Source organism: Sciurus carolinensis, unplaced genomic scaffold, assembly GCF_902686445.1.
Source record: "Sciurus carolinensis unplaced genomic scaffold, mSciCar1.2, whole genome shotgun sequence".
Taxonomy (NCBI): Eukaryota; Metazoa; Chordata; class Mammalia; order Rodentia; family Sciuridae; genus Sciurus; species Sciurus carolinensis.
Window position 1 is genome coordinate 1,170,773 of NW_025920117.1, and position 21,037 is coordinate 1,191,809.

The 21,037-nt window shown below is 46.4% G+C and overlaps 2 pseudogenes; both read right to left on the reverse strand.

Moving 5' to 3' along the window:
- Positions 1-1,744: 1,744 nt before the first annotated feature.
- On the reverse strand, positions 1,745-2,917 carry LOC124973589 (polyubiquitin-B-like; annotated as a pseudogene).
- A 7,183-nt stretch (positions 2,918-10,100) lies between these two features.
- The window catches only part of LOC124973595 (SH3 domain-binding protein 5-like), a 62,622-nt pseudogene continuing 51,685 nt past the window's right edge, over positions 10,101-21,037 (reverse strand).

Genomic DNA, 21,037 nt, shown 5'->3' on the forward strand with positions numbered 1-21,037 from the left:
AGGTTCAGCACCAGTTGCAGGGTGGACTCCTTATGGATGTTTAGGCAGCAGAGTGCACCAGTCTTCTAGCTTTTGCCAGCAAAACACAACCTCTGCTGGTCAGGGAGGATACCTTCCTTGATTGGCATCTTTGCCTTGACATTCTCAGTGATGTCACTATTTCCACCTCTAGGGTGATGGTCATGTGGGTCAGGGTCTTCATGAAGATCTGCATCCCAACTCTGAGGTGCAGGACCAGGTGCAGGGCAGACTCCTGGATATTGTAGTCAGACAGTGTGCTGTCTTCCATCTCTTTGCTAGATCAAACTCTGCTGGTCAGAAGAATGCCTTCCTTGTCTTGGATCTTTGCCTTGACATTCTCATTAGTGTCACTGAGCTCCACATCCAGGTTTATGGTCTTGCCAGTCAGATTCATAAAGATCTGCATCCCACATATGAAGTGTAGCACCAGGTGGCGGTGGACTACTTGTAGATCTTCAACTAAGAAAGGGTGCACCAGTCATCCAGTTGTTGCAGGAAATATCAACCTCTGCTGGTTAGGGGAGATGCCAATCTGTCTTGAATCATTACCTTGACATTCTCAATGTGTCAATGGGTTCCACCAACAGATTGGTGGTCTTGCTAGTCAGGGTCCTCATGAAGAACTACATCCCACCTCTGAGACAAGGAATTCATCTCCCCCAAACAACAGTGCTTGATCTTTCCTGGCACAGAACTGTAAGATAGGCACACCCTGTGTGACTATAACATTCAGGAGGAGTCCACACTGCACCTGGTTCTGCACCTCAGAAGGGGGATGCAGATCTTCAGGAAGACCCTGACTGGCAGAACCATCACCCTGGAGGTGGAGCCCAGTGGCACCATGGAGAATGTCAAGGCAAGAACCAAATCAAGGAAGGCATCCTCCCAGACGAACACAGCTTGATCTTTGCTGCAAACAGCTTTTAGACTGACACACCCTGTCTCACTGCAACATCCAGAAGGCATCTAGTATTGTCCAGCTGTTTGGCAGGAAAGATCAACCTGTGCTGGTCAGGGAGGATGCCTTCCTTGACTTGGTTCTTGCCTTGACATTCTCCATGGTGTCACTAGGCTCCACCTCCATGGCGATGCTTGTGCCAGTCAGGGTCTTCATGAAGATCTGCATCCCACCCCTGAGATGTAGCACCAAGTGCAGGTTGAACTCATGAATTTTGAAATCTGACAGGTTACTGTCTTCCAGTTTTTTTTTTAGATCAATTTGTGCGGGTCACAAAAACTGCCTTCCTTGTCTTGGATCATTGCCTTGCCTTTATCAATGGTGTCACTGAGCTCCACCTCCAGGGTGATGGTCATGCCAGTCAGGGTCTTCAAGATGATCTGCATCCCACATCTGACGTGCACACCAGGTACAGGGTGCACTACTTCTGGATGTTATAGTCAGACATGGTGCACCAGTCCTTGTAGCTGTTGCCACCAGTTCAAACTCTCCTGGTCAGAGAGTTGCCTACCTTACCTGGGATCTTTGCCTTTACATACTCAATGGTGTCACTGAGGTGCATCCTCAGGGTGATGGTCATGCAAGTCAGGGTTTTCATGAATATCTGCATCCCACCTCTGAGATGCAGCACCAGGTGCAGGGTTGACTCCTGGATTGAAATTCAATAGGCTACTGTCTTCTGGCTCTTTTCAAGATCATCTCTGCTGGTCGGGATTCTCGCCTTCTTGTCTTAGATCTTTGCCTTGCCATTCTCACTTGTCTCACTCACTCCACCTCCAGGGTGATGGTCATGTCAGTCAGGGTCTTCATGAAGATCTGCATCCCCCCTCTTAGGTGCAACACCAGGTTCAGTGTGGATTCCTCTTAGATGTTGTAGTCAGACAGGTTGCAGGCATTTTCCAGTGTTTGCCAGCAAAGATCAACCTCTGCTAGTCAGGTAAGATGCCTTCCTTTTCTTGGATCCCTGCCTTGCCATTCTCTATGCTTTTACTGGGCTCCACCTCCAGGGTGATGGTTGTGCCTGTCAGGGTTTCATGAAGATCTTCATCCCACCTCTGAGGCACAACACAAGGTGCAGGGTGGACTCCTCCTAGATGTTGTAGTCACACACGGTGCTGTCTTCCCTTTCTTTGCTAGATCATCCTCAACTGTTCGGGAAGAATGCCTGCCTTCTGTTGGGTATTTGCCTTGACATTCTCAATGGTGTCACTGGGCTCCAACTCGAGTGTGCTGGTCATGCTGGTCAGGGTATTCATGAAGATCTGCACCCCATCTCTGAGGTGAAGCACCAGGTACAGGGTGGACTCCTTCTGGGTGTCGTAGTCAGACAGGGTGCATCCTTCTTCCAGGTATTTGTCAGCAAAAATCAACCTCCGTTGGTCAGGCAGGATGCCTTCCTTTTCTTGCATCCCTGCTTTGACATTCTCACTGGTGTCACTGGGCTCAAACTCCACGGTGATCATCATGCCTTTCAGGGTCTTCATGATGATCTGCATTCCACCTCTGAGATGCAGCACCAGGTGTAGTGTGGACTCCTGGATGTTGTAGTCAGAGAGGGTGCTGTCTTCCAACTCTTTGCTAGATCTACCTCTGCTGGTCAGAAGAATGCCTTCCTTGTCTTGTATCTTTGCCTTGACATTCTCATTTGTGTCACTAAACTCCTCCTCCAGGGTGATGGTCATGCTTTTCAGGGTCTTCATGAAGCACTGCATGCCACCTCTGTGGCGCTGCACCATGTGCAAAGTGAACTCCTCCTGGATATTCAAGTAAGACTGGGTGCACCAGTTGTCCAGCTGTTGCCAGCAAACATCAACCCCTTCTGGGTAGGGGAGTTGCCATCCTGGTCTTGATTCATTACCTTGACCTTCTCAGTGGGGACAGTGGGCTCCACCTCCAGTTGATGGTCTTGCTGGTCAGGGTCCTCATGAAGATCTACATCCCAGCTGAGACCAGGATTTCATCTGCCCCAAGCAGCAGTGGATGATCTTTGCTGGCACAGAAACTAAGATGCATTTCAAAATTAAAACATCTTTCCTTAGTTTTGTCAAGAGACCCATTTCAGAAAAATTAAGAAGTATACATAAGAATCTTAAAATTCTACTATTCATATGTAACTACTATTAACATTAAGCACATAACTTATATATATACATATATGCATTTTATAAATATAAAATCATATTAATAGTTTTAAAACTTCTAAATTATTTTAAATTGCACCCAATATTATTTTAATGCCAGATCTTTTAGCATATAGTTCATCTATCCAGAACCCTATATTGGACATTTAAATTATTCTTTCTACCTTAAAAACAGCTATCAGGAATATTCCTATAGCTCTCTCTTTACAAATAAACTTTTTTTTTTTTTTTTTTTTTTTTTTTACTGCTGGGAGATTACCTTATTTATTTTTAATCTCTCAGCTTTCAAATAAACATTATTTTAACATAAATTTCTAAAATATCATTGATAAGTCAATGGCACATAAAATTCTAATGACTTTTAAATTACTTATTAAATCACTGTCCTGATACTACCCATTTACATTCTCCCCAACAATATTTAAAAGAACTAATTCCCTACACTTGGATTGGCACAACATTTAATGACAGTAAATATTACTCCTATTTTGTTAGGTAAAATCTAGTGATTCTTTTGCTTCTTTTTTTAGTATTAATGAGTGGAAATTTTTGTCCTGTTCTCATTGAACATATGTATTTCTTATTTCACCAAATGTCTTTGATAGCTTCTGTGTCCTCTCTTAAAATAAAACTCTACCTCTCATCTCATTCCAGGTTAAAATAATCATTCAAATTCATTTAAACTTAAATTGAAAAGATTAATTGTTGCTATACAAACTATGATGTACCTAATAGAAACAGAAAATGAAAATGCTTTATACAACTGTTTAAAATTATACAAAATTATATTCCTTAATCCATAGCTATTATAAAAATTAAATATAATTTTACACTTATTCATTTTATATTGTGTTTTCCTTACTAATTACAACTACTGTTTGTTAACACCTTAAAAAATACCAATTCTAATATAACAACTTAAGTTAATTTAAGGTGATAAGACCATTGTGCATAAACATGCAAGTTGTAAAATTGATTTTCAGTATCTATACTGACCCCATTTTATAAGTTTTTTGCTCACCCATTATTAGAAACAAAAGTAAATCATACATTTGATAAGAACTAGGCCTTCTTTTACTGTAATGCCCAATAATATTCAAAAAGTTCTCTGGCATCTAAGTGTTGCCTCAGATTTTCTCCATCTTACACATGGCCCCATACCTAACTTTAGGGACAGGAATGGCAAGGAGAGTTCCTGCTATGGCCTGTCAGTTTATATGCAATCTCCTCATGCCTCATTTCCTGGAAATGTAAGATTAAGGAGAAAAAGAGATAAATATCATGTAACTTGTAAGAAATGTAACCTAAGAGACGCAGAGCTGCCAGGGTGAGAGGTCAGGGCATGGGTGTAAGAATATACAGCCTTGCTCACGGAGGTGTAGGTGCCCCAAGGTGGACTTCGGGGTTTCTGCAGGGGGTGGACTTAAGAGTGGCCCCCTCAGCCCCAGGAACAGAGTTGTTTTTTCTCCCTTTTAAGGTGGTCACTATACAGATGGTCTGGTTAGTGGGACTAAAGGTGTTGAAGCCCAAGTTGCCCCATTAGCTCTGTCTTGGGCTTCTTGTTCCTCCAATTTGGGAGGAGAGGAACATGGCCCCAAAGGCAGATATGAAATTCGAGTCTAGTCTGGGCTCCCAGATTCCTTTGAATGCATGAGGACAAACTCACAAGTAGAGGTGGCCTTTCTGTGTGTGGTGCTAGTTCCCCCAGGAGAGCTTAAGGGGTTCTGCTTGGACAGAATTTGTGGGATGGCAGTAAATGTAGGAATGTTGTTGCCCTTGTTTGCACTTTACCTTCTGTCCCTTTGTCCCCATGGTGGTCATCTGCCTATGGACACTGGAGGTGCTCTGTCCCAAGCTTGCCCCAGGTTTCTGTCTGTTGCTTGGGGTCCATCCTCTTTAAGAGGAGATGCACAAGGCCCCAAATGCTGATATGAGATCTGGGAGCAAGTCTGGGCTCCCAGATCCCCCTGATGTCACAGAGACAGACGAGCTACCAGAGGTAGCCTTTCTGGGGGTGGTGTTGTTCCCCTGAGATGAGCTTAGGTGTTCCTGGGTGGGCAGGTGTTGGGGGGTGGCACTCAGGGTAGGAACTCCAGTGTATCCTTCTTTTTGTTTTCTTTTGTTCTTTTGTTTTTTGGGGACAGTGGTAGTGCTCTGGCCAGGGACACTCTTAGTGTTCTGTCCCAAACTTCCCTCATTTTGCTCTCCAGTTTTGGGGGTTCCTCTACTTTTTGAGCAGGTGTTTATTGCTGCCCTGGGAGATGTCAAACCTGGGACCAAGTCTGGGCTCCCAGATCCCATTGGTGATATGGGAACAGACCTATAAGTAGAGGAGGTCTTTCTCGGGGTGGTCCTTTTTCCCCCAGGAGAGCCTAAGGGTTTCTGTATGGGCAGGCTTTGGGGAGTGGCAGTAAGTGTATGAACCCCAGTGTTTTCTTGCCCTGACTTGCACTTTCCCTTCTGCCCCTTGGTCCCCGTGGTGGTGCTCTGCCTATGGACATTGGCGTTACTGTGTCCCAAGCTTGCTCCAGGTTGCTCTCTGTTGTTTGGGGTCCCTCCTCTTTGGGAAGAGATACACATGTTCCCAAAGGCTGATATGAGATCTGGGAGCAAGTCTGGGCTCCCAGATCCCATTGGTGTGAAAGGGACAGATGAGCTACTAGAAGTAGCCTTTCTGGGGGTGGTGTTGGTTCCCTGAGATGAGCCTAGGTGTTCCTGGGTGGGCAGGTGTTGGGGGGTGGCATTCAGGGTAGGAGCTCCAGTGCTTCCTTGCCCCCGTTTGCTCTTGCTTTTGCATTTTCTGGGTGCAGCGGTAGTGCTCAGGCCAGGGTCACTGTTGCTGTTCTGTCCCAAGCTTGCCCCTTGGTGCTCTCCGGGTTTGGGGGTCCCTCTACTTTCTGAGAAAATGCTCATTGCTGTTGTGGGAGTAGTCAGGCCTGGGGACAAGTCTGTCCTTCCAGTGGCCTTTGATGTAACTAACCCTGTCAGCCTGGAAGGGGATGGAACTTGTTTCTCACAGGTTGACTGGGGCTGCCTGTTGTCAGGACAAACTCTGGTCACAGGTCCTGTCCTCTGGGGGGCAGTTGCAGAGGAAGAGGCCAATGCATTTGATGGCCCAGCAGGCCTTGCAGCCTGTCTGCCAGCAGAATGTGCCTGGGTGCTGGCATGGAAACCCATGGTGTGGTTTTGATGTGTGTCAGCCCCAAGGGCTGAGTGCTTTGGACTGGCTAAGGCTGCGGGACCTGCAGTCAGTAGTGGGATTGGGGCTACTCCTGGACCTGGAGCTGCCAGGTGTTCCAGATTGAGGGCTGGCAAAGGAGAGGGACATGGGCATCTTCCCATGAGGAACCCCAGAGATTTGTGGAATGGTGGCTCCACAGATGACAGCCTGCTTCCCAAGCAGAGCCTTTTGCCGCACCCTTGGAGCTGACCTGCTGGTGCTGTCCACAGGTGAGGCCCTGTGTGTTCTGTTGGGCTTTGGATCCTGGTGAGAGGGGAGGAAGCTCCTACCTGAGCTGGATGGAGGCCCCACATGGAGGGACTGGGAAGGCAAACTGGTATTCATGAGGGTGGCCCCAAAGGGAGCCACTGGCTGTGGAGCCAGGCCTGCCAGCGTGCTGGGAGAGGGTCTGGGAGGAAGGGCCAAAGCAGCAATTGGCAGGCTGTGGGGGAAGAGGACACTAAGGTTGGAGGTGGGAGGGTGTCTCTGGGATGAGACAGCAGAGCCCACCCACATTGGGGTGGAGGCTGCCACAGTGGTGGTACTGGGATGGTGGAGCAAGTTCTGGCTAAGGCCCAGGGATGCCACAGGCCTGGCCCCTCCTCCCAATGCAGTGGGGTCCCATGCATGGGCTTGGGGGGCCATGGTAGTGCTGTCACACATGGCCTGGGTCTCACCCATCAGAAGGCGGTTGATGCGCTGCAGAACTTTCTCCTTCTCCCAGTCTAGGTCTTCAGCGGTGACTGGACAGGCCAGTTCCAGAGGTGGTGGCAGCCTCAGAGGTTCCCCTCGGCGATGAGGAAGCAAAGGAAACTTCCGTTTCCGTGGCCTGCTGGTGTCCCCAGTACATGAACACTCCTTCCTTGCCAATGGCTGTCCCACCCGCCCTTCTGCCACCTTCTCAGTGTGGGCCTTCTTCGGTGGAATCCCTGGGGATGAAGAGCATCCCAGGGGCAGCTCACGGTTGGAAGGGTCTGGAGCCCTCCTCTTCAGGCCTGGGAGACCTCCACTGGAGCTGTATGAGCTGCTGATAGCATTTCTTTTGTGGCAGGAGCTCATACAGGTAGCCTGGGACATGCCAGCTCTGTCTTGGGAGCTCTGGGTGCAGACATTTACCTGCAGAGCCCCAGGCCTGGGCACAAAGGAAGGCAGGCAGCCATGGGACACCAGGGGCCTGAAGGCAGATTGTGTTCCTGCAGTCACATGGAAGCTCCCCCTCTGATATTTTCTTTCTTCAGTGTCTTCTGCCTTCTTAGGCTGCTCTTGGACACTGTCTCCAGGGGCTCTGTGCACAGCCTTCCCTGGAGAGCAGTCTTGGACAGGCCTGAGTCCTGCAAGCTGGCAAGCAGCCTCTTCCTGCTCCTGTGCCATAGGAGGCATGTGCTTGATGATTTGATGGTCTGTGCTGCAGGAATCGGTCGAAGGTGCAACAGACAGCAACATTTTCCTCACCAGACCTGGCATGCGGAGGATGGAGGACATGTCCGCATCTCCCAGGAAGTGTAGAACGGTCTTCAGGACCCTGGACAAACACCTAGGAGGTGCTTGATTCAACCGCCAATGTGCCCTTGCAAGCCGGCGGCAGGATGACCTGTGAGTGTCCCCACGGTACCAGGCAGCCCAGAGTGGCCAACCAGAATAGGGAAGTCTGTGGGAGCTGTGATAGGGCTTCATGGAGGATGCCACTGGCCGGTCCCTGGGGGCCAATGGTGAGGGGCAAAGCTTGCTCTGGGACATACCCATGGCAGCAATTAGTACGGCGCAATTCAGAAATATAGCGGCGAGCACAAAAGGTCCTTCTAGTGCGGTGAACCGGTTTCAGGAGAAACAGCAGTTAGACCTGTTACCACGTCGCGGCTAGGGAAGGTAATGATTCTAGAACCCTGGGCACGTGCAGAAAACTGTTGACACAGGGCATGAGGCAGGGTCGTGCCAGTAACGGACATGCACGTGCAAAGGTGCACGTGCAAAGGTGCGCATGCAAAGGTCCACCAGGGCATGAGCAGGGTCATGCCAGCAACAGACACGCACGTGCAAAGGTGCACGTGCAAAGTTGCACATGCAAAGGTCTGCCAGGGCATGAGCAGGGTCATGCCAGGAACGGACATGCACATGCAAAGGTGCACGTGCAAAGGTCCATGTGCATGCACCAGATGCAAGAGGGATAGTCACAGAAACCGCGTGCCTGGAGCATACCTCGATCCTGGGGGGACTGTGGAGTGGGGGCACTGCGGTTTTGGATCCAGAACCTGCTGATCCACCAGCTGACACATTGATGTTTCCTGATCCTCTGGGAAGGGTTGTAGATGGTGGTTGAAGGGCAGCAGTTGTGGTGATGGCAGGGATCCCTCCTCTCGCGCTGGTGCAGCGCACGTGCCCCTCCTCAGAGGTGTCCAGAATGGCTGCACAGCTGGGCTGGAGTCAGTGGAGGTGGTGGGTGGTGGGAGGGCTGAGTAGACTCTGGCTGGCAGGTAGAGGGCGGCTCTTGGGGCATATGCAGCAGGTGGGTACTAGGGTGACACATGGGGGTTTTTGCTGGTGGTACCTATGCTTCCAGTACAGGGACAGGCCCATGCCTCCTTGAGGGCACTCTTCTCTGGAAAGGTGGGCAATGGCTCAGGTCCCAATATGCACACTCCACATGCCACCAAGGGTGGAGGAGGGTGGTGGTGGGCTGGAGCAGGGCTGCCAGTGGGAGATGCCATGGGCCTCTGAAAGGGGAAGCAAGGACAGGAGATAGGTGGTGCACCAGCACAGGACTGGTCCTGCAGGTGTGCAGCAAGTGAGCAAGCAGGGATGGCATCACCAGGATATCACTTGCTGGGCCTGGGACAGGACACTGTCCTCTGCTGTCACAGTGAAGGTGTGATCCAGCGTTTGTATCTGGTGAGCGCAGGCGGTGGTGGGTTTGACAGCTAGGCGCTCTTGCAAAGGCAGGAATCCCTCTGCCCATGCCCCACCCCAGAGCTGTCAGAGAGCTGTCCATTGCCCTGCAAGCGCTTGACCAGAGAGCTGTCCTGGTCCTGCAAGGGTCTGGCCAGACAGAAGGGGAACTGCTGGGGAGCAAGTTTTCTGGTGGTGGTAGCTTGGGATCAGGGACTGTCTTCCTGCACTTCCTCTGGGAACACTGGAGGGGACAGCTGCTGAAAACAGGGCATGAGTGCCCCCAATCTCTGACTGAGGGCTTCAGCAGGGCAGGCTGGGAGGGACTGGTACCCTGGTATACTGTCCTTTCCCTCTGTAGGGAAGCCAGAATACCCCAGCTCGTGTGCTCACAAAGTCTGGTTTTATTTATTTTGGGCTGCTTTCTTCGAATTCAGTATAAAGATTCTCCAATTGTTTGAGTGTGTCTTTGCTTAGCTGTTCTGGGGACACTAGTAGGCCTCCTACTGATTCCACAGTGGAAGACCTGTTCACCTTTGACCAATTCAATCCAACACAGACACCTTACAGACCTAGAGATTCCCTCAGCATTCACTGTTGGAGGTTCAATCTGTCAAGCGTATTGGTGTCCTGCAGATGGAAGGACACCCTGCCAGAGTTAGGTGTGAGTTTTGGACCTCAAGCTTCCCATAACTTACTGAGCAGCTGTGCATGCTCCTCCGCCCTCAGCTGTGAAGATCTGCCACTCTTCATCGCAGGTGGAGTGCTGGGTGGGTTTCTGGACTGGGAAAAATATTGTGAGCAGTGCCTGGAGGAGCCAGGCAGGAGGGACCCTCAGCTGGGACCACTGTCCAAAATGGATGCTCCTCAGGTCCTCTCACTGCCCCGTGGTTCTCCCAGGTGCAGCCTGCAGGGTGAAGGTGTCGCTGGTGCTCATGGTGCCTGGTGCTGTTATTCCCAGAGGTGAATCCTCCTGACCCCTTTTGGTGGTACTGCCTGGCAGGATGCAGTGGGGACCAGGACCCTGGATAGAGAGGGATCACCCATAACCCAGATGAGCTGTGTGCAACCACAGACTAGTACTCCTCTTCCAGTGGTGAAAAAGTTGGGGTGGGGTTGCCAAGAACGTGAGCCTGAGACTCGGTGTGCAGGACCTCCCTGTGACAGCACAGCTGAGCTGGTACATGTCTTGAATCTTCCTCTGGGGTGGCCAGGACCACTACTTGCCCAAGTGTAGTGAATTCATAGTACTGTCAGGAAAATGGCTGTGAGTTGGAATGTGTCCCCTACCATAGGCCTCCCTCCATAGCTCTCAGGCTGGGAATTTCTCAGTGTCCTCTTTCAGACCCCTTTTCCTGCTGCATAGGGCACAAATCTGGACACCTCCTAGATCATGCCTGCCTCTGGTGTCTGGGGCGCTGACTGCCTGGATGAAGGGGGTGAGGGAACTTGGCCACACCCAGGAGGTCCTGGAGCCTGAGATTGGTCAGGCTCTTTAATTTCTAATAACAATAGTAAACACAGTCTTTATTTCTCATTTAAAACAGCAATTATAAAAATTATAAAAACAGCCTATAAAGAAGGATCCCAGCACCCAAGGGGCCCTCATCATTGTCATTGGGGTGTACCACCTTCATGTTTTACTTCTAGATAGACTCCCCTTCTCATGAGAAAGAGGGAGTCCTTAGGAATGCTTAATGTAGGGGTTTCTCAAGAAGGTCATTTTGACATACTATGTATAGTTAGGGTGGGGACATATTGACTTAAGAGGTGACATGGTGGAATCAGTAAAAATGAATGTTAAAGAAATTGAACTCAGATTTGACCAGGATTCCTTGAATGTGGCCTTACATTTTTGAGTGTATGGATGGTGTTGTATGCAGGTGTTGTGCAGTCATTTAAAGGAATGTACATTGTGACCACAGATACACACTTAGAGGATGAACTTGTACATATACTAAGCCACACAAAGTCTTTGCTGTGATTGTCAACAATGTTCTGATTCACAAAGACCTTTCTCTCCCTCTTCTTAGATGGAACAGAACCTGGAGTCCTGGAAATTGCCTTTGAAGATTCAAAATTTTGCTTTGGACATAAGAAAACATTGATGTTGGAAATGACTGTGAAAAAATTGAGTTAACAATTGATTTCTAAATGTGGAAGCACAATACAGTAATACATAGTTCTCATATTATGTATAATATAAATATATAATTGCTTCTACATTATCAAGTTAAATTTCATAAGTATGTATTTGATCTCCTTTAAAGTTTATATCATCAGGACAAAACCCCATTTTTATTCTCTCACTGGGAATTATTTATTCCCACACTGAAAAATTTTCTTAGAATTGGGTTCAGCTTATATTTGCATACTTAGAGTTGTATACTCATGTTCTAAAAACATCTAGAGTCCCTTGCACATATTGTCTAGTAATTTATTTTTAAATTGAATGTAATGATATGTATGTATGCACACACACATACACATGTGCCTAGATTAGGTGTTAATATCGCCCTTTTCTGCAAGAGGAAACAGAAGCACACAGAAGCTACAAAACATGCCCAGGATCCCATATGGCTTCCCTACTGAATATTTGTGTCTTCTCCTAATTTATATCTTCAATCTCTAATGCCAGTGCAATGCCATGACAAGTGGGGTCTGTAGGAGTTGGATTTAGATAACGACATGGGGACATGGCTCCCAAGATGAGTTGAGTACTCTTAGAAGGTGAGGAAGAGATCAGAGTTCATGTGTTCTCTGCCAAGTGAAGACACAGTGAGAAGGCAGCCAGCTGTGAGCAAGAAGCTCAATCTGCTAGAACCTTGACATTGAACTCCCAGCCTCCCAAATGGAGAGAAAAAAAAAAAATTTTTAACATTCCCAGGTTCAGGTATTTTGCTTAGCACTTGCAGCTGACTAGAACAGCTAGTGAAGAGACTTTGTGAATATCAAAATGAAGTGATGTATACAAAGTGGTCTATGAATATTAGCTATTGCATTATCATCTTCATCATCATAACCATTTTTCATAACCAAATGGCATAGGAGCTCTTTTCACACCTGATTCAATTCCAAAGGAAGTCACTGGACTTTGATCCAGCAGACAGAGGCTATGGTCTGCTCTAGATGAGCAATACCCAGATTTGCAGGTAGTTTGTGGCCACTTTAAGGATCTACATAGACATTTGGCTGCTCTGTAATTGAGTTTTTTTGGGCCATCATGAGAATTATACCCCTGGTCAAGTCAATATCATCCCCTTTTAGGGTGGCCAAGTTAATCATGACCAGTCATTTACATCTTGAGTCATTCTAAAATCAATATGAATTTTCTCTTCCTCAGACACCTGTAAAAACATGAATGACAGGTGATGTCAAACAACTGACACAGGAGTAGAGAGCTTGAAGAGCCTGAAAAGGAGACAGGCAATCAGAGAAGAGATTATAGCAAGGCTAGAGGAGGCCAATCTCTGTCCAGGCGGCTGTGGTCAGAGCCAGCAGAGTTCATTCTGGGACCTTCTCAGGATGGAGCCTTGGTAAGAGAGTAGATATGACCAGCCATGAGCTGTGTGGAAGGAGGATGGATTTTGAATTCTGGTGGAACTAGATTGGTATTTTAGATTTATAAATTTATAGCTAAGGAACTCTGAAGAATTAGGTTCAATTACCTGAGATTCAATTTTCTCATCCACCAATTGGGCACTGTAAATTCACCTTCTCTACAAAGATGGAGTGCAGATGTATGAGGTTATATTTGCAAAGCAATATTTTTTTGGCAATAGGAGACTGGAAAGTGCAAGAGGAAAGGATTGTGAAGCCAGGAGAAGCTGGTTGACATCCTGTCTTTTCAGCCTCCTACCTAATTGACTTCAGGTAAATCACTTTACTACTCTGAGTTTTAGTTTCCTTGTATTGGAATAATAACCGAACATCCAGCCCAGATTGTTTATAGTAACTATATGAGGTCACACATGCAAAGATTTGAGTGCAGGGCACACAGCAGTGTATGAACTCAGTGAAGAGAGGGTGCTATTTTTGTAAATATGGTTTTTATTCACCCCAAACTGGGCTTAGAGGAAGTGTTCAGTTCCATGATGGGTTCTTCAGGGTCCAATCAAGAACCTGTTTACATCCCCACAGTAGGTAAGCTGAGGAGTGTTGGTAAGTGATAGAAACACCAAAAATATATTAAAGTAATGAAATACCAAATAAAAATAACACATGCATGAATTATTTACAGGTGCAGGCAGACCCCAACTGAAGACAATTTGACGTTAGGATTCTTTTTCATAAGCAGTTTTTATTATATTCAAGGTATTAAAGTAAGTACCAAATAATCTTGTAATCGGGATACTGTATTCATCAATAAAAAAGGAGAAACCACTACAGTATGAAGAGATATACCAATGACTAAAGTATACAGCTCTGACAGTTAACAAACAACATGAACTGGGGAGGTGGCTTTCTTTTAGAAATGCTAAATTTTCTTGTAATGGGACAAATAAAATACAGTGTTCTAAATATGCATAATCATGAAAATAAAAAGAGCAGTCTTAATACTTATAGTATGAGCATAACAGACACCATTGCTTCTATTTAACAGCCTTAACCAACACACGCCTACCCCATTTCCTAGCTTTAAGGACAATCTCCTCTAAGGAATACTAGTGCAACATACCCTTAAATAATTTGTTTTTAAAGTAACACCTACAGAAAAATCAACACCTTGTCAAGCTAGATACAACAATGGCAACAATTCTTCACAGGCAATTCTCTTAGAGTAAATCCCCTTGACTGGCATGATAAGGTTGTTCTATAGAACCTCCTTCCCAAAGTTACAAATCACCTTATATGACCTGTCCCTACTATCCTCTTCCCCCTTCCCCACACTCTTATTCACCTTCCCCCCAAAAAAGTGTAGTTCATAGCAGTCTTTCTAGAAAATGGTTGATGAATGTCCCAGCATGCACACTTAAAAAAAAAAAAAGCACCTCTGAACACCAGAGGTAATGGAAATGAATTGTGTTCTTGCATTTCATGCTAAGCCTTCACTAGGTCAAAAACGTGTGTTGTGAGTATTTAGATTTTTTTAAAAATTTAGATGCTCTGGGATATAATGGGAGAGAACATCTTGCTGTCCCCAAACTGGGGTAAGAAGGGAAAGAGATGCAAGTTGGCACTCCCAGTTTCATCAAGCTTCCAGCCCTCTTCCTGGCTCAGTTCTTTCACAGGAACTAATTATTGATTCCTCAGCACTGTTACAGGGACTGCTCTGCAAAGGCTGTGACCTTGGTCACAGTCCACCTGCAACAACCCTGCTCTGTAAACCCAGCTCAAGAGCTCTTACCAGATGGAAATCCTTCAGCCCTCAAGGTCACTGAAACTTCATTAGTGTAGTTTAGAGTAGATGCTTAAGATTTGGCATATATTATTTAATATATTATTAGCACAACATTCTCCAGTTTCATGTATAAATACTGATTTGAACATGGGCCAGGGCCCTGGATGCCACCATTTTTTTAGGTCAGCAACAATCCCATCTCTTTCCTTGGAGACCTGAAAGGAGAGATGCTTCACGTGGTCTCCAAGGCCTGGCCCTCAGGGGAGGTGTCGCTTTGGCTCTTGGCCCTGCTACCACCGCCACTCCAGTTGCTGAGACCTCGATTGTTGTTGGCTTTGCACTGATTTTTTCTATGCCCCTTCTGCCCTGTCTCCTCATTCTCCCTCACATTCAGGGAAGGATGCCCTGCTGCATTCACTTCAAGGACCCAGCACTGGGAACATATTCCCAAACTCTGACAGGGACACTGGGTTGGACAGATCCAGGCTGCCAGATCCTTTGACTGCAGGGAACTGGTTGGATATCTCAGATGGGCTCGGTGGTCCTGAACTAAACCTGACTCAAACTGTTTTTGAGTCATCTTCAAACACAAAGTTACTACAGAAACAGCATCCAGCTCAGGCTGGCTCCCCACCTGGTCCTCCAATGACCTGCTACTGCCCTTGGTGACCACCACAGCCCCCAGACCCCTTGGCACTGAAGCACAGCTGAGGCTGGTGAAGGATCTCATTGGAGATCCTCCCCAAGTTTTTCAGGGCTGCCTAGCACTCGCCCTTTGCCAGTGTCAGTGTGGCTTGCAGTTCATCCCAGTCTTCTTCAGCTGCTCAAGCTGCAGACAGTACTTTCCCTTGAGTTCAAAATAAGCTCTGGACTTGTTGATGGCCCTCTTTAGTTTCTTCTCCAGCTGTCACATGCTGCCTATGGCAGTATTGTACCTGGAACCTGGCTGCAGCCTCCTTAAGAACAAGCTTGCTTCTCCTCTTGGTCTGCCCCACTTCCAGACTCTCCATCTCCTGCCAGGTCAACTACAGCCTGTCATCCTACAGTAGATGGAGGTCACTTTGACTGCAAAGAGCATGTCTGTGGTCCTCTGGACATCCTGAGTGGCTTTCTGAGCCTGCTGCTCCCATGCCCCACTCCATGTCTCCCAATAGGTCTTCCAGTCCTCCAAGGCTTTGCCAATTTTCCTCACCAGTTCATCCAGTTTCACTGTTGCCTCAACCAGAACCAAGAGGAACTTGTGATGAGTATTCTCAGGTTCAGTCTCCTGCCTGTTGATAGCATCTGTGGATTGATTTAACTTCTCCAGTTCTCCTTGTATCCAGGGGCCCACCTCTTCCCCCTGCCATTCCCCATCACCTCTTCACAAGCCCAGCAAGATCAGGGAATGGTTGTGACTGGCACCAGGGAGGTTCCCCTGGCCAATTGGCTTGGGATTTTTTGACTTTACAATGATGCAGAAATGACGTGCATTCAGTAAAAACCATATTTTGAATTTGCATCCTTTCCTGGACCCATTATAAATAGTATGATGATCTCTCACGATGCTGGACTGTGGCTGGAGCCCTGCTCCCAGCCAGCCTCAGGATCAGGAGAGGGAACATCTGACTCTCTACAGTGGACTGTGGCCCTCTTAAGTGGGCTGTGACCCTCTACACTGGGCTGTGACTCTACAGTGGGCTGTGACCCTCTACAGTGGACTGTGCTGCAGAGCAAGGATGTGTGGTAGGTTCGCTGCATTGGTGCATTTTGACTTTTAGTGTTTTCTGATGGGTTTATTACAACATAGCCCCATGTAGGTAGAGAAGTATAGGGCCAGACAGGGTCTAGGATCAATAACATGCAATAGTGTTGTATTCCAGAGACAGCAGCAGCAGAGATGTCACTCATTTGGGATGGAGAGAACAGTTGTTCTAGTGTTTCTTTCTGAACCATGTGACCTTGAGGTGTCTCCCAGAATAGAGAGTCCCTCTCAACCTTACTGGTTTAGGACAGGGCTGATGGACTTGCTCAGAGCAATACAATACAGTGGAGGTTGGGATACCAGCAAGCGCCAGACCTGGCCTTGCCTGCCATGCTCTTCCTTTTGTGCTTCTGTCATTTTCCAACAGAAGAATGTGCTCTGATGGATCCAGAAAAAGGAGACCCATGGGGGAAATCTGAACCCAACTGGCAGCCTGGACCAAGTTTAGCCAAGACCAGGAGAACAAAGTCACAAATGTTTGTTCTAGTAGCCACTGAAATGTTGAGGGTGTTGACTACCCCATGAAACTGACAATACATCCCTCTGGGTTAAAGAGGACAAGAAGAGGTATGTTCCTGGACTGGACTGTTTGACATGAGTGATGACATCAGCATAAGAAGTTCAGCCTTATTCCCCCACTTTCCTATTCTCCCTTGCAGGTGACTGACTCTCTGGCTGATCCCAATTAGAAGTCAAGAGTGAGTAAGGCACTGACTGAGTCAGGAAAGGTCAGCACTCACCTTCAGAGCCCCAGGTAGGATGCAGCAGTGTGGCCAGAGGGTACAGAAGACCAAAGGGAACTTACCCAAGCACAATTAAGAAGAAAGACAGAAGCCCAAGGCTCTTGGACAAGTGACACCCCTTTGGATATGTTCTTCCCAAACATTTCCTCAGTGTTCCTTGTTTTACCTTGTTCTGCCTGTGCTTGGGAATATTTGGGGGAAAAGAAGTTCAGTGGAGTTAGCCAGCATGGCCTCCTTGAACACTCCTATAATTATTTTGTAAGTAAATCACATATTTTCTTTAAAACTGCAGTGGAATACATGAGGCTTGTTACAGAATGAATATGTGTCCTCCCACAAAGCTCATATTTGGAAGCCCTAATTCCTTGCTTGTGGGTCTAGGAGGTGGGGCCCTTGGGAAGTGATTATGTCACAAGGGTGGGGCCTTCAGGAGCAGGATTTTTTCCCTTGGAAAAGAAACCATTGACAGCTCTCTGGCCCTCTTTCCACCATAGGAAGATGCAAGGAGAAACTGCGAGTCTGCAACACAAAACAGGGACTTCCCCAGAATCCACATCCCAGCATCTTGATGGTGGACCCCCAGGTTGCAAAACTCTGAGAAATAAATTCCTGTTGTTACTGGCTGCCCAGTCAATTGTATCTTGTGGGAGTCTGAACCCAAGTAAGATGGTGCTGATTCATACTTTATCCCACAATCCCCTGGGCACATAAATTGAAAATTAACTGATATTCCTTTTCACATAAAAAACAAACATTTCTCATGCCAACCAAAAGATCTAGATCATTAACTTTCATGTCCACAAGAGGATTTTCTGAGTATGAATGCTCTGTAACTTATATGATCTTCTTTTACTGAATATTTGGGTAGATTGCAATTGTGCTCTTAAGGATAATTTTGCTTCTTAACATTCTTCATTTCCTTAAGATGTAATCCCATTAGTGTCTGGTTTATAATGGTATTATAATAAGTGGTGTTGATGATAAGCAATGCATTAAGTTGGTTAGGAGTCACACATGTTAGTATATTCATGGACCCATCACAAAACTACACATTGCAATCCATCACACCATGGGCATGCCTGGAGGAGAATGGAGAGGTGCAGGTGGTGAGGGCCTGAAAAGAGGGATGGGTGAATGACAGGAGCTGAATGGGTGTTGTTTCTTGGCAGATTCTTTGGATAAGGATTGAGTCCTAGGGGACATGATAGGAATGGTCAGAAGTTGATGGTCTCTTGATCATTTTGTCAGTATGACAATTAATGGCAGTCTCAAGCAGAGCCACTCCTGGACCCTGACAGAAAAGTATGATACAGAGCAGGGGAGGGAAAAGGCTCTTCTAACATGCTGCAAGCAGGAATTCTCTGGAAATGAGTCTAAACAAATAAAGGTTTGTTACACTATCTAAATCTGGAGGCTGACATTAGGGGACTGCATTATGACTTACAAGGAACTTAGGCACATTTTTTGTTATAGGGCTCTTCTTCCACAAATTTATTAAGATTATATTTTATAAGTATACTGGTGTGAGGAAGAATATATTGAGATTATACAGTGAATTATTGTCTGTAACCAAACAATCCAGAGGTGGAATCAATGGATCATAATATTATATTTCAATTTTTTGAGGAACCTGCATACTATTTTCTGCAATGGCTGCAACAACTCACTTCCCACCAAAAGTATACAGAGAATGGCCTGGGAGGCCAGGCAGTGCATGGCAAGGTCAGAGCCCCTGCAAGATAGCCCCTTCCAGGGTGATGTGTGGCACTGTGGGAGTGAAGCTGAAGCTACTGTGAGACCCCAGGAAGGCAGAGATGCTGTGACAGGTACGACTGCTGAGGAAAAGTACAGGTAGCATGCAACACCTGCCCAAGATAGTGGCCATGTGGACTGCAACCAGCAAGACTGTACAGGCAGGACTGCCTGGACCCTTGGATCCCACATCCATGGATCATAGTGAGCCTGGGTACTGAATGCTCCAAAACTCTAAGCCAAAATAAACCTTTCCTCTTTTTACATTGATAATCTCAGAAATTTTATTATACTAATAAAAGAATGGCCAAATGTCTCACTATCCCTCTTGCCTTTAGTAAGCCTCAAGGAACCCAATTCTAGAGAGTAAAGATTTCTCTCCATTCTTCTGGTCAGGAGACCCATCCGTATCCATCTCCCTTTCTCTCAGATTGCCTACTGATATTAAGTTTAAGAGAAGAAAGATCTCTTGAGAAGGCACAGAAGAGCACAAGTTTTGACAGAATCTTATGCACTGAAAAGATCACAATTTATTTCAGGCATTTGGGATCAAAGGGTAGCTTTCAGCTCATGTGTGGATACATGATGGGGTGGGCCTTGCATGCTCCACACAGTTCTAAGAAAACAGTAACCAAATGAACCACTCAGATGAAATTCAAGTTCAATGTGCTGATCATGGTTGTTCATGAAATAACACTGGCCAGATTCTTGCCCAATCGCCATTAGTGCCCCTTAGTGTATAGACCAAGCATCAGCACATCTGTTGAGGAAGTTCATGTTTAGTACCACTGTGTATGCAAACCAGGGCTGCCACCATATGCTTCAGAGAAGGCAGCTCTTCTGATAAAATGAAGGCGAGAAGAAAACAAGAACACATCCTTCTTTCCAGGGTCTCCTTTATTCTTACACACACGGAAGAAATTTATTTCAAGGATCCTGTGACACCCTGACCACCAGGTCACACCTTGAACAGCCAGGAAGCCTCCAACAGTGCTCTGACAGGTCCTCAGCCTTACCTGAGCAGAAGGGAAGATGTTCAAAAGGTTAAATCACAGGGGACACACCCAACATGCTCCTGGTGCTCTGGCCTTGATGCTGACATGCAGAGAAACAGTCTCCTGAAGATAGTGATTCACAGCCCTACAAAATGGCTTCAAAAATTGTAACTTTATTTTAAAAATGAGACCTGGAACATTCAGTCTTTGGTTTTGGGGGATTGACTTATTTCACTTAGCATGATATTCTCCAATTGCCATAACTTCATTCTTTAAGGCTGAGTAATATTCCAACATATGTATATAGACCACATTTTCTTTATCAATTCATCTTTTCAAGGGCACCTAGGTTGGTTCCATAGGTTAGCTATTGTGAGTCAAGCTGCTATACACATTAAAACTGATACATATAATCAAATCAACTTTGTGGTTTTATGTATCAGTTTTAAAAAAGCCATTTTTCAAAGGAAATGGGAGCTGTGAATAAGTAATATGTCATTTGATATAACAACTGAGCATTAGTGGTATCTGCAAGGGGTCCTGGAGTCAATACTCCATGGATACTGAGAGAGAACTATGTATTTATTATCCTATTGGTTTGTTCTCTCTGGACTACTGTGACTAACAGAGACACATGGACATGGGGGCAGTTTCTGAATTGTTCTCCAAAGGGTCATTACCTCTTGGTGTTCACACCATGTTCAATTTCCTCTCATGCTGAAATGGGATTGGCATGTGTGGCCAGTACAGCATGGCAGGATTATTGTGCAGAACTTCCTAGATCAGGTTGTAGCAGTATTTTCATCTTAGTTGCTTCTTGGCACTCAACTGAAAGAGTTCCATCTCTGGATCAGGAACTAGGAAGAGCAGGATATGGAATCTGTACCTAAGGCTTCTAGGTAATTGTTATTATTACAATTATTGTGTATTAAAATTGGAGGTCTATTGAAATAAGCTAGTCACATTATCCTCAACAGCTTTTCTGTGATGAGAACAGCAGTGCACTGCCTGATATTTGAGGGTTGGCTGTCAAACTGTGAGGTCCAGAGTCAGGTTTATGGCAGGTACCTCTGACCTCTCCATAAAAATGGATTCATCATATTTTTTACACTTAATTCAATTTTTTCCCCTTGGGCCACTGTCAGTGCTCTGACCTTGTCAGGCTTCAGTATCATCAGAGGGGCTCCACATACAAGTGTCTGGGCTTCCCCTGAGGCAAGTTTTTAAAGCAGGAGCTCT